Source organism: Myodes glareolus, chromosome 6, assembly GCF_982192425.1.
Source record: "Myodes glareolus chromosome 6, mMyoGla1.1, whole genome shotgun sequence".
NCBI lineage: Eukaryota > Metazoa > Chordata > Mammalia > Rodentia > Cricetidae > Myodes > Myodes glareolus.
Genome location: NC_142031.1, coordinates 47,781,736 through 47,796,219, shown reverse-complemented (window position 1 = coordinate 47,796,219; position 14,484 = coordinate 47,781,736). Strand labels below are relative to the sequence as shown.

General features: G+C 45.0%; 1 protein-coding gene across 5 annotated transcripts in view; it reads left to right on the top strand.

Annotated features, from left to right (window-relative positions):
- The window catches only part of Gng12 (G protein subunit gamma 12), a 109,764-nt gene that overhangs the window by 16,357 nt on the left and 78,923 nt on the right, over positions 1-14,484 (top strand). For 2 of the 5 annotated variants that reach the window (XM_085690729.2, XM_085690726.2), the window contains exon 2: positions 2,228-2,290. The exons of 2 other annotated variants lie outside the window; for them this stretch is intronic. The gene's annotated coding sequence lies outside the window, so the exon portion shown is untranslated. Of the gene's footprint in view, positions 1-2,227; positions 2,291-6,709; positions 6,757-14,484 lie in introns of those variants that run through there. One more of the 5 variants, XM_085690727.2, reaches the window with a different exon arrangement.

The following is a 14,484-nucleotide window of genomic DNA, read 5'->3' as shown; positions in this document are numbered from 1 at the left end:
CTTGTAGTCCAGGCTGGTCTTAAACTGTTGATTTTCTCACCTTGGCCTCTCCAATTCAAGGATTCCAGGAATGAGCCACCGAACTCATCCATGTGGCTACTCTTGACCAGCTATGGCAGTCTTCTGAAGAAAGTACAATAGATTCTCTGGCTTGTGCAGAGAATGAAATACAGACCCCCTCAGACTTTTTCATGAAGAGCAGACCCCCTCAGACTTTTTGTGTTGATTTTGTTGTTGATGTTTTTTTTATTTTATTTTTGTACCTTTGAAAGACTGTCTTTTCCTGCTCACAAGATTGTTCTGAGGAGTGTATAAAATATAAAAAGTGTTTTCAGGCATTCTAAAACCCGGAGCTCAGCCGTGTCAGCGCCTACAGCATGGTGTCCAGGGAAGAGAAAGTAGAACTGTTTCTGACAGGTCGTGTGTTCCTAAGAGCCCAGCTTGTGCGGTCACATGTAAGCTGGTTTATGACAACATGGATGACTGGAGTTACCAGGACCCACTTGGTCTCTGTTCCCTGTAAAGTGCCCTTGCTAAGAACCCAGCTGGAATTGCAGTTTTGCTGGTGGATAATGTCTTTAGATGATTGTTACCACGAAGTCAAGGGGTTTTTGTTGTGGTTGTTGGTCGTGGTTAATTTGTTTTGATTATTTTACCATGCTGAGGGAGTTTAAGAGTAAATGTTGAAAATGTGGCAAAATTAAAAGATTGACATTCTCTAGAGCTTCTCAACAGAAAAGAGTCAAAGCAGGAAAGTGTGTTAGGAACAAGTCTGCAAGCTGTTTGCTAAGCGAGCCCAATTGGTTTTTTTTTCTTTTTTCTTTTTGGTTGCATGACCCTGAAATGTTTTTCAATGATTTTTTAAATGTTCCTCGTCAGTGTTAGAAAGGGGCTTGTATACTGGCAACATAGAAGCCTGACAGATAGGACGTAAGCCCCAGCCCTGACACTTTCTATTTGTGTGACCTTGAAGAAGTTACTTCATCGTTCCGTGCCTAGGTGTCCTCTACTGCAAAATAGAAATCATTTACTGTGAGGTGTGAGTCAATGACCAATGTGCTGTGACTGTGCTTGGCACTTCCTATTGCCATTTTAATTAATTAAAGCTTCATTAATGTAATTGCAAAAGGCAGTAGAGTTAATGGAGGGGGGATGCTAAGATTGTCACAGTCCAGCCTTCTTTGAATTCTCCTAGGATAAATAATTCCCTTTAGCCCAGTGATTTGAGGTTTCTGTTTTCCTTGGCCCTGAACTCTGCTTTTGAATTTCCTCAGTACAGTGTAGTGAGAAGATCACCAAACCACATTAACCCATGCTGCCCTAGAACTCACTGTGTAGGTCAGGCTGACCTCAACCATGGCAACTCCCCTGCTTCAACTTCCCAAGGCCTGGGATTATAGGCCCAAGCCATCATTTAGCTCTTACAGCATACTTTTGGCTTAGTTACTATTCTCTTGCTGCAAAGAAATATCATGACCAAGGCAACTTACAGAAGAAAGCATTTGACTGGGGGGGGGGGGTTGCTCACATTTTCAGAGGGTTAGTCCCTGATCATCATGGTGCTGGAGCAGTAGCCGAGGCTTTACATCCTGATCCATAGACAGCAGGCAAAAGAGAGAGACAACTTTGGCACCCTCCCTTCCCCCGTTATCTCTCCTGGCTCCTGGAATTGTGTGGCTCTGTGTTTATCATCATAATGACTTGTCTGTGCCTTGGTTTCCTCATCTGTCAGCTGGAGTTAACACCTAGGATGTGGGATTTTTAAACCTCAAAGGCCACCCCCAATGACACATCTCCTCTAACAAAGGCCACACGACCTAATCCTTTCCAAACTACTAACTGGCAGCCAAGCACTCAAACATATGAGCCTATGCCGGCTGTTTTCATTCAAAATACCATACTCATATATTAATCTTCTAAGGTAGTAGACATAGCCTCTGCTTAAGATGTTCACCATGTGTGGAGCTAAAGGCCAGGAGGTCACAGCTCTGTGCTAGAGAGAAGAAAGATAGAGTTTCTGTGGAAAGGAGGCTTCCTATGCTTAGGCATTGAGTCATACGTATATCTTATAGCCGTGTTATTTCCATTCTGTGGCAAATGGACACAGGTACGTTCGTCTCGAGAAACAAGAGGGTGTTCTGTTTATTTTTCTGCGTATGTGTGTGTTGGCTTTCTTTTGATTTGTTTTGTCTTTTTCTGGCCCTAAATTGTAACCTTTTCCTCCTAGGTTTATATGGAAAGGACATTGGGGGGAGCTGAGCCTCTTCTCTGTTTCTAGCTGGCCTTTCTGGTGAGTAGTCTTTTTTTATGGCTGTTTCATACGTTAACTCTTGAAATAATTAAAGCACGTTAATTTGGACGTAGTGACTGATGCTTCTGGAAAGTAGTCAACACCTAATGGCCCTTGGTCTGATTTGACAAAGGGCCCAGCATAGGTCGAAGGCTAGGAGGATTCCACAGCCTCCTGCATGGGATTGTGAGCAGAATCCTAGGATGCTCCTGCAGAAAGGCCTTTTGAAAGAGAAGAGGGAATGTAGGCTCAGGTTTGCCTGTGTTCTCAGAGCTGCTTGGAAGCCGTTGCTGGACTCCCAGTCTGGCTGCAGGTGCCAGCAATGACAGCCTTGTACCATAGGGTGCAGGCTGCCACATCTGCCTAGGAGGACACCCCCCCCCCCAGGCTTGAACTGTCCATTCTGCCTAGTGTGGTGAGAGCCGCCCGCCGCACGTGGTTCTTGAGCACTACAAAGAAGCCCAGTATTACCAAGACATTGACTGCTTTCTTTCACTCAGCTTAAAATTTAAAGTGTATGGTTGTACATCCATGTTGGACATGGCAGAGGAATGTGTCCTGCCCTCGCCTGCCCACTGTGGTCAAGTAAAAGGCCGAACCTTCCCCCCGTTTCAGAAAGCAGCTCTTACCCAGTGAGACTGGACTAGGGCTCTCTCTGAGGCCCCCACTTTGAATGCTTTCTGAGTAGACTAGGCTTTCTACCTGTCATTGTAATGACTGTTCTGTGCCTCAGTTTCCTCCTCTGTCAGCTTAGGTTAACACCTATCCATCCCTCAGGTGTTGGGAGAAGCGCAAGCTTAAAAAGTCATGGGAGGAGCTTCCTTCATAAGTGTCCTTCTTTCCTTTTTAGTAATTGTCTGTGGTGTTCGGAAACGCTTTCGTGTGGGTACTGGTTATCGGTAGGTCTTCACTTCTCTAAGATGCTGCAGTTGGATGAACTGGGTGTTTCGGGTTGGTCCTCATTGTGGGACCAGAGACACAGCTCTCTGCTCTTGTGAAACATGAGCTGGAAGGCAAGCGCTGATGAGATACAGGTCTGTTTGACCAGTGAGCGCTCGTGGTCAGGCTAACACTCCTGAGGTAGACGTTCTCCGACCTGTCGCCCCCAGGAGCTGGTTCATCTAGAAACCAAAGCAGGTGTCCTTCCACTGGGGACTTTCTTAGGGTTTTTGATGCTGTGGTAAAACGTCATAGCCAAAAGCTGCTTGGCGAAGGAAGGGTTTATTTCAGCTTATAGCTCCTATAATCATCAGGGAAGTCCGTGCAGCAACTCAAGGCAGGAATCTGGAGGCAGCAGCCGATGCAGAGACAATGGAGCAATGCTGCCGACTGGTTGGTTCAAACTGCTTTCTTATACCATCCCAAACCACAACGTGCTGGGCCCTCCCATATTAACCATTAATGAAGAAAATGCCCTGCAGACTTGCCTACAGACCAATCTGGTGGGGGCATTTTCTCAACTACGGTTCCCTCTTCCCATGACTCTCTTTGGCTCCCTCATCTTTAGCCTTGCCAAGTCCCAGATTCAGTGTTCGGTGCTGTCTGTTCTTCAGTATGAAAAACCTTCTCTTGAGTGTCAGTTTCAGCAGAGCCTCAATAGTTTTCAGACTTTTATTCCAAGACAGTCATTTTTAGTTAGTAGGACACAAGCTTCACCTCCCTTCAGGAATGTGCCTCTCAGTTTTCTCTTCATAGAAGCTGCATAGACAGCTTCCTCTGAAAGACAGGGCGGCAGCAAACTGCGACCAGGGAAGCAGCTGTTAGCCTTTCTGACATGTTTGCTCTAAGCAGTAAGATGATTTAAGCAGGTTTTTGTGGGAACGCTGGAGTGGTGCTCAGTGTGAAGTGGCAAAGTTAGGGTTCTCCTGGAAAACCCAGGAATATTATTTTATTGCCTCAGAGTCTTTTGTGTTCTGTTTTGTGGGTGACTGAGCTTTTTTAATCCTTCCAATGCCACCACCAAAAGTTGTAGTGTTGGTTAAAAAAAAAAAAAAAAGACAGAGAAATGTTAGCATTAGCGTTCATGTTTGGGGTTGCATTTTCTATGGGGTTTGAAAAATCTATAGCCTGTATTCACTTTTGAAGTATTCTACACAATATTTGCATAGCTCTGGAAGGACTTTGTTCTGTGTGTTCATCTTCCCTCAGCTCATACGCTTACAACCACTAGTGTTTCTACGTCTTAGGAGTTTGCCTTTTCCGGAGTGTCTGTTAATTGAGATTGCTGTAATATATAACCTTTTAAAATGGTTTATTTCACTTAGTAATATATGCTGGGTATTTATCACCTACTACAGGACATTCTGGTTGCTTTCAGAGTTTGGCCCTTATGGGCAAGCTGTATGGACACCGGTATACACATTTTCTTCTAAGCATAAGTTCTCAGTTCATTGGAGTAAACACCAGAGAGCATAGTTACTGGATTGGTGTGGTAAGGAAGGCTGCATTTCATTTTGTGAGAAGTTAGCAAAGGGTTTTCCAAAGAGTCTGGGCCGCTTCGCATGCCCTTCATCGGCTCCTGTCACACTGCATCCTCATTGGCATTGGTAGCATTGGGTTGTGGATTGGGGACATTCTAGTAGGTGTGCAGTAGACCAGATTGGTTGTCTTCTTATTGTTGAAAGGTTCTAACCTAAGAACCAAATCCAGGGCACTGGAGCCCTATGGAAGTGTTATACTGCTTACTGTCAATTTTTAGGAGTTTTTTTTTCTTTTTGGTAATAAGCTTTTATCAAAAGTTTCTTTTGCAAATATTTTCATTCAGCCTGTGGTTTCTCTTTCCATTCTCATGACATAGTCTTTAGTAGAGCAAAAGTATTTTCTTTCTTTCTTTCTTTCTTTCTTTCTTTCTTTCTTTCTTTCTTTCTTTCTTTCCATTTTAATGAGGGAAGCTCATCCATTCTTTCCCTGGATTGTCTTTCTGTTATTTCCGAGAAGCCACTGCTGCTCCTGCCGTCATTTGGTTCCTGTTGCTCTGGTAGTCCAGCATGGCACAGAGGTCGGGGTAGCAGGATCTCGAAGCCATTGGTCACAACACACCCAGAATTTGGACAGTGAATGCATGTGGAAGACCCATACAATCCAGGATCCCAGCCCAGGAGCCCTCTGCAGTGGGCGGGCCTTCCCACTTGTTATAACTCAGTCAGGATAGCCAAGATAATTCCCCACAGATATGCCCAGAGGCCCTTCTCCCACATGATTTTAGAGTCTGTCAAGTTCTCATTGGTGTTAACCTGTGTGATACCCAAGTCTCCCACATGTTCCGAGGTTATCTTCTGATTCAGTGGTCTCCACCTTCCTAACGCTGCCAACCTTTCATACAGTCCCTCATGTTGTGGTGACCACAACCATAAAATTGTTTCACTGCTGCTTCATAGCTAATTTTGCTACTGTTATGAATCATAATGCAAACATTTGATATGCAACCCCCAAAAGGGTTGAGACTCACAGGTTGAGAATTGCTGCTAGTTTCTAGTTTTTAATTCTGAGGTTAGATCTGTCATTGGTGTTGAATTCTTGTGGAGGTTGTGAGGCCTGTGTCTGGATTTGTTTTTTAATGATTTCCTTGAAAAGACTCCCGTGCCATTGGCTGACTTCACTTCTTGGTCAGAGATTAGCAGATGTATTTGTGTGAGTCTGTCCTGACTCTCAGTCTGTTGCTCTGTGTGACTGTACTTCTGTCAGTATCATGCTGTCTTGATTACTGTAGCTTTATACTAAGCCTTACAGTCAGACTCAGAGCTCCAAATGTGTTCTTCAAGAATGACTTGACTATTGCGAGTCTTCTGCTTCTCCATGGAAACTTTAGAATCAATTTATTAACCTATAAAATGATTCAGTAGATTTTTATGATTACGTTGAATCTAAAGATCAAATAGTGAAAAAAATGTGATAAGGACACTGAGCTTTTCTATGAACATGGACTGTTCATTTATTCTGTTCTCTGCTACATTCCATCAGCGTTGTGTTGCTTTCCTTATATGGCATTTATAGGTCGATAATAGCTCAACATTTCATTTGGGGAGGTGCTCATGTCAAAGCTAATATGTTTTTAATTTGAAGTTGAACATGATCATTGCTGTTATATAGGACAGCAGCTGGCTTGTATAGGTTGGCTTCGTGTCTCGTAGCCTCACTGTGATCACCTATTACTTTCGACAGGACTTTTGATGTTTCTTTTTTTTTTTCAGATTTGTAGATGATCATGTCACCTGTGAACAAAGATAGCTTTATTCTTTCTCAGTTTATCTTTTACGTGTGTGTGTGTGTGTGTGTGTGTGTATTGGTGTGAGAGGTCTTTCTGTCTGTGTTGCTTTTCTTGGTTAATGAATAGAGAAAGTGCCTTGGCCTGTTGATAGGCAGAACTTTGTAGGCAGGAAAGACAGAACTGAATGCTGGGAGAAAGAAGGGCAGAGTCAGGGAGACGCCATGGAGCCACCAGAGACAGACTCTGGGAATTTTACCTGGTAAGCCACGGCCATGTGCCGATATACAGATTAATAGAAATGGGTTAAATTAAGATGTAAGAGTTAGCCAGTAAGACGTTAGAGGTAATGGGCCAAGCAGTGATTTAATTAATACAATTTCTATGTGGTTATTTCGGTTCTGAGCAGCCGGGACAAACAAACGGGCCCTCCGATAGTGTGTGTGTGTATGTGTGTTTGCGTGCTTATACACAGGCGTACACTTGAAGGTCAGAGGACAATTCTGGGTTGTCAGTTTATTTTGCAGTATTGGCTTCGAACTCAGGCTGTCAGTCTTGATAGAAGCGTCTTTACCATCTCACGGCCTCCAGTTTATTTTTTGCCTTTCTGGTTGCATTAGTTAGCATTTTGAATACAATGTTGAAAGCTGTGGCAGTTTATCATCAGATAAATGGATAAAGAAAATGTGGTTTATATATATAGTGGATTTCTGTTTTGCTTTTAAGGAGAGAAATAAGCCAGACTCAGAATGTCAGATTTTTGCATGTTTTCTCATATACATATCTAGCTTTAAATTTATACATAAATAAATATATAAACACATACATACCTACATACATACATACATACGTAGGACATGAAACTAGAAAGGGTACTATGAAAGGGAAGCAATAGATCTAAATGAAAGAGGAGAAACAAAGAAAAATTAAAATGACTATTAAGAGAAGGAATATGCTGGAGAGACAGCTCCCTGGTTAGGAACATGCACTCAGGGCCTGAGCTTGGTTCCAAGTGCCTACATTGGGCAACTCACAAAAACCTGTAATTTCCTGGCCTTCAGTATCTCCCCTTCCATTCTGCTGCAGTTTCCACAATTCTTGTTATTCATCTCTTGTGAGTTAGTGGTTTTATTATTTCTGCTTGTAAATGTGTTTCCATTCCTGTGAAAGCTGACAGCTCTACATTGTCTTCAGCTCTGTTGCCTAAGACTTCTCGGTTGATGTGCAAACATCCCAATTAGGAATGTCACATGTTCTCCATTGATGGAACCCTAGAGCCACGTCGTCCGTAGTTACATTTATCCACATTTCCAAACACTGAGAAAGTTAAATCACGTACTTATCAAACGTAAAACCAGCTGAGATACCAGATGGCAGGCTCCCCCTCCTCAATATCCATCCTCTTCCCTTACATTTCTGTTGTCCCATTTTCTCCTAAAAATCTCAAGTTGCTTGATGTTAGCGAGGGGATATATGTTTTGCGGCTGGTTTCTGTGTTGTGTATGGGAATGGTTTCCCAGGGTCTTACTCCAGGAAGGGCTTCTGACACCACAGTGGGCTGTGCTGCGTGCTTATATAGACATCAGACGCAATGGGTATCCTCACTGTTTTGTAACTGTGGATGTGACTTGACCAGTTGCTTTTAATACCCTGGCTGCCTTGACTTCCTGTCACGGTGAGCTACAACCATGAACTACGGGACAAAATAATCCTGTTCTCCTTTAAGCTGCCTTGGTCAGGGCATTGTGCCACATCAGGAGCATGAACTACATGGAGCAAGTAGGGGTACAGCAAAGTGGGGAAACCCTGTCATAGGTCTCAGGATTGACATCCCTAGGTAGAGACTGGTAGTCTGCTAAGAATACATTTTAAACATTTCCATAGTCACAAGGATGGGCTCTAAATGGCTTTCTGGAGTGACTAAAAGTAGTTCTAGATGGTTTGGCTCTGATCTGCAACATTTTCACATTTCCACATTCACAAAATTTGGTCATTTAGCCTTGTAGAATCATTACCCCAGGTGTGTCTGGTTTGTTTTTTTATTTTTTCTTTCTGGAATCTTGCTTATGACTTCATAGAGTTGTGAGGATAAAGTAAACAATGAGTATAAAGCGCTTTCCTCGGACTGACTTGCTGTGAGTGCTGTGCCTCAGGCTTGCACACAGAGTAGGGAAGGACCAACATGGCTGCTGCTTCTTTAGCTGTGTGCCCCAGGAGCTTTGGGATGTTCTCCCACCTACAGACACAGAGATTAATATGTCCCTTCCTCAACATCAGTGCTTCCAACCTGCTTTTTCATTCTTATTACATAAGGAGAAGATTTTAAAGGAATTTGAATCCAAAATTTAAACAGAAATGTCTCCCCTAAAGGTGAATTGAATACTGAAAGAATAAGTAATTGTAACTGAGTCGGGTTGTGCTTTGGAAGGCTGTGCACCACAGAGATGCCTGGTACTGAGTTGGGCTGTGCTTTGGAAGGCTGTGCACCACAGAGATGCCTGGGACTGAGGCGGGCTGTGCTTTGGAAGGCAGTGTACCACAGAGATGCCTGGGACTGAGTCAGGCTGTGCTTTTGAAGGCTTGCACCACAGAGATGCCTGGGACTGAGGCGGGCTGTGCTTTGGAAGGCAGTGTACCACAGAGATGCCTGGGACTGAGTTGGGCTGTGCTTTGGAAGGCTGTGCACCACAGAGATGCCTGGGACTGAGGCGGGCTGTGCTTTGGAAGGCTGTGCACCACAGAGATGCCTGGGACTGAGGCGGGCTGTGCTTTGGAAGGCTGTGCACCACAGAGATGCCTGGGACTGAGGCGGGCTGTGCTTTGGAAGGCAGTGTGCCACAGTGATGCCTGGGACTCTTTGTGTCTGTCTCTCTGAGAACCAGTTCTCTCCATGGTAGTATGGTTCCACGTCTCTAAGTCTGGCTCCTGCGATCCACTTTGTTCCTGACACTCATCTTATACTATCTCTTAGTCCTTCAAATTCTGCCAGCGCGAGCCCACTTTTTGCCCTGTGTGCCTCAGGTGGCTCTTCATCTCCGTCCATGGCCCCTGTACTCATTTAGCATGTGCTTTGTGGAGAGCTATAGAACAGGGCTACACCTAAGGAGAAAGGGACACACAGAGGGAGCTGTGGGAGAGTTGCTGATGTTGTTTAGACTGGGCAGAGGGGAGTCTGCGGCTGGATGTGGAGGCTGTCTGTGGCAGAGCTACTCTATAGGCTGTGAGGGGCCTAGACCTTAAAGGTAAATGGGACACTGTTCACTCCACTTTGACTCATCTTTGTATATGTAGGAGTGTTTATGCATGGGTTTGTATGTGTTCTTTTGTGTGTGCCTGTAGAGGCCGAAGGCTGATGTTAGCAATCTTCATCAGTTACTCTCTGTCCTAGTTCGGGTTGCTATTACAGTGATAAACCTCTGTGACCAAAGCAACTTGGGAAAGAAAGAGTCTCTCTGGCTTACCCTTCCACAGCACTGTTCATCATCAGAGGAAATCAGGACAGGAACTCAAACAGGGCAGAAACCTGGAGGCAGGAGCTAATGCAGAGGCCGTGGAGGAGTGCTCCTCATTGGCTTGCTCCCCATGGTTTGCTGGGCCTGTTTGTATGTATGTATGTATGTATGTATGTATGTATGTATGTATTTGGAACCCAGGACTTCTTCCTCTCCAAGGGTGGCCCATATCAATAAGTAAGAATCTTACAAAGCATTTTCTCAATTACGACTCTAATTTGTGTCAAGATGACATAAAACTAACCAGCACATTCTCCATCTTATTTTTTGAGACCAAGTCTCACACTTCTATTTGGCAAGACTAGCTGTCCAGGAAGCTCCAACAATCCTCCTGTCTCCACCTCCCGGCACTAGGATCATAGGCACACCACCATGCCTGCGTCACTTGGGTGCTGGGGATCTGAACTCAGTTCCTCATGCCGTGTGGCAAGCACTGATCCACTGACGAGCCATCCCAGCCCGTTTTGCCATGCTCACAAAACGATCTTAACGTGCCACTTTTGAGTAAACATTGATTCTAGAGAAGAGTCTCAAGGGCACAGTTTGGTGCCAGAAGCATTTAGCTGTCAGGTTCAGTGGAAAGATTGGAATGGCTGGCTAGAAAACAGGGTGGGGCCTAAACACGCCTGGCTGGCGAGAGTGTGGGAACTGAGTGGTTTTACAGGTATATCTTGAGCATCTCGCCTCTCGTTCTCCATTTGGCCTCATTATCAGTGCCACGTGTCCCACAGGTGTGTCTCTCCTTGTATTCTGTACCTTTCTGTGACTTAGCTGTTCCTTTTCTGCTGTGGACTTGCTCTTTAGAGTTCTCCTCCTTTGCAACCTCAGCACTAGCTTCCTTGGTACCTTGGACTGGAGACCCCGTGGACACCTTCATATCAGCTCATTTTTCTGGTCACCTGAACTTGGACCCTTGGAATGGCATGAGACTTCCTTCTGCCTCTGTTAGGCCAGCTCAGCAGGGCTGGCAGATCTGCCTTGATTCACTCCTGTAGTCTGTAGAAACGCCTCCTCCCTCTCTGCCCTTTTCTTCTTCCCCCTCACCCGTTTTTCCCCCTTCTTCCTTTTTTCTCTCTTTCCTTTCTTTAAAGCAATATCTATTCAACCAAGAGCTGTATTCCTTTCCCCTCCATGCATTATTGCATTCAGTACTCAAAAAAAATCTCTGAGCAGTTAGTGTTGGCATCACTCTGAAACTCTGTCGTGCAGGAAAGTAAGGACCAAATAGGATAGAACCCATGCGGTTCAGCGTCGGAAGTAGGCACAGTCTGTGAGTGTGTCCAGCACCCTTCCTCATGACCAGCCGAGTCACTCCAGATCAGTGTCTTCTTGTCCCTTGTGTGCAGCCTCGAAGCTGGCTTCTTCTCATCTTCCCACAGCACACATGTGACCCTGCCACTTCCCAGAGGACCTGTATGAACGCCCACCTCTCCCTGCTGTGTTTCTGCCATTCTTCGTATTAACACTCACTCCACTCCATCCTGACTATGTTTCCTACCATTTTGAAGACACTGATTTATGGAAAACAGCGTGGGTTTGGTGCCTTTGAAGGCCTGAGCTCAGCCCTGGAATTCCATCCTGTCTGTGCTACCGTAAGGGGTAGTTCATTTCTCCGATCATGTGTCTGTTCATTTAGTGGATAGTGGTGTATTGACTACATGTGTTCTCCTGCAGTCCTGCGTGAGGGACTAGAATGTTCAGATGTCCCAATCTGGTCATCTGCTCACCTTTGACTTCTTGCTGGACTGTCTTGGGTGATCCATGTGCAGTGTAGTTTGTCTGGTGCAAGGTCCTCATCTCCCAGAGCTGTTTTTGTCTGCTTTGCCAAGCTCCCTGCCTCTTGCTAACTTCTTATTGCCTTCTGTCCCTTAAAAATTACAGTCTGTCTATGTTTTCTCTTCTTGTGTGTGTGGACACATGTCGACACATACATGTATCACACAGTCCTAGCTGGCCGGAAGCTCTCTGTGGAGTCAGTTTTTACCTCCTACCTTTATATGGGTTCTGGAGATCAAACTCGGGTTGTCAGGCTTGCACTGTTGGGTGACAGGGCCACCTCACTAGCTCCATCTTGTGTCATCTGTGGCTCAACTGAAAGCTTCCTTTTCATTAAAGCCTTCTGGACCTTCTTTGCTGAGTAGAACTGTGTCTTGTATGAGGGAGTTCGGCCGTTCCTGCTAAACGCTCAAAAGCAGGTGTTTGCTGTGTGTGGTCCACCAGCCTCGAGGAGTACAGATCATTTCCAGTGATTCACAGGTCAGATGTGTTTCTATAATAATAAGGCATGACTCGGTATTTTCACTGTTGACATTTGGAATATGCCGTAAAAGAAGTGGTGGATAAACTTCTGTTGCTTAATTATTAATCAGGAACAGCCACATTCCTTACAACCGTATGCTCAGAGTGAAAAAAAAATGCTGCTTAAGGATGTCCTTGAAGCAATAAAAATTATTTATCTAAGCCTCATTTCAAGACACATCTTTTTAACTTACCTTGTGACACAGTCAAGGGATAATGCTCTTCTCCTGACCGTCAAGCCTGGTGTCTTGGGGAAACACTTAACTAGCCCCCCCCCCCACCTTTTAAGTTGGTTTCTCCGGTGAGTTCTCTTATTCACGTTGCTGATGCATCCCACACTCGACAGTGGACAGTATAGCACTGGGTAGGATCTTCTTGCCCACCTGACTTTGGACCTAGAAGGGTGGTACACCGTCCCAGGTCACAGTGATGCTCATGGCTGAACAGCAGTAGAGGAGTCACCCTCTACTGAGGCGTTTCAGTGACTGCAGCTCTTAGCATGAGTAGTCATACAGTGTATGATTCTTTTTTCCCTTTAGTCTCTCAAACCTTCTGACACGGGGCTTTTATTTGGCTTAATCTCTTGACATATATAATAACGGCTGGCTTCTACCATAAGAAACTGAAATTGGGAAGTTTAAAAATGTTTAGTGCATTACAAATATGTTTATTCCCACGGGGGCCCCACCCATAGACAAAGAACTGCAGGCAATTAAGGAATACTGAGAGTGAGAGCAGTCTTCCCAGGGAAGAGCCCCCGGTTTCTTATCCAGTAACAAGTGGTCAGCCCTGGATTGTAGTGTTTACTATGCTGATGAGGTAGGCAGCCCGTCGGTAGTTTCAGGATGAGGGCTGGCTGCATGAAACAAAAAAGCAGAACACTATGGCGAGAACAGAGGGCTGTGGTAGAAGTTGCAACACTCCAGCCTCCTTGGAGAGAAGAGGTTATGTTGGCTGGTCTTGTGGACTGAAGACTCCACAGAAAAACTGAAAAGAGTGGATTTTGGAGAGCTTCCTGGTAGTTCCTAGAATTTGATGCTCCTGGAGAGGGCATGATAGTTCTTTGTCTCCTCCCGCATGTCCTGTTGTAGCTCTCCATCCCTTGTCTGGTCTTCATCCATGTCATTGTTAATATCCTTTTATATAAACCAGAAATGTTCTCTGAGTTCTGTGAACTGTTCTAGCAAATTAATTGAGCAGAAGATGTCTTTAGCCAATCAGTCAGAAGCTTGGGTAAAAAATACCTGGGACTTTTGCCTAGAGTCTGAAGTCTTAGGGGATGTACTTTAAGTATGAGATAAAATGCTTTCTCCAGATAGACAATCTGAGAGTTAAGTCAAATTGAAGGGCATCCAGCTGTATCCATCTTGTTTGCTAGTGCACACAGGAGGACCTGTACACATTTGGTTGCAGGCGTCTGGGCTGACCACTCAGAAAACCGAGTGGAAAAACTCTTCCCTGTATTTCCAGCAGCCCGCTGTACCACCCTAAAGAAAGGCCCCTTTTGTGCTCTGGACGTTCAGGAAGAACAGTGACTATTGTCCTGACTAGTGTATGTTCTTACTCTACCTCTACTCCAAAGTCACAGCTGATGGAGGCTGATGACAAGGACCCCTGAATCCAAGTCAGCTCACCCCGGTCTCAGCACCAACACAGTGTATTCAGATTCTTTATATTAATTTGAAATAGGGAATTTGCATGTGAATATGAAAGACACTGAGGTCAGAGGCCAGGGGACACCTAGGGGAGAGTCACCCAGTGTCTGGGAAGACTGTTACAGAGGCTGCCAAGCAGGCCCTGAGTGAATAGAGAGGAGAAAAATTCAGCTGTAGCAGGAGCTGTAGAAGCAGCTTGAGAAGCCGTAGATCCTCTTCAGTGTGGTGTCTGGCTCCTCATGCTGCCTGGAGAGCAGAGTCCAGACCACTTATTTTTGATACCACTTATTGTTTCCAGTCTTCACAGGCCTTGTTGTCATGAATATTTTTATGATTACAGTAGGGAGCCAGAGAGATGGCTTGATGGTTAAGAGCACTGGCTGCTCTTCAGAAGATCAGGGTTTAATTCCCTGTACCCACATGGTAGCTCACAACTGTAACTCAGTTCCAAGGGCCCTGGTGCCTTTTTCTGACATCTGTGGTCACTGCACAACCATGGTGCACATACATACATACATACAAACA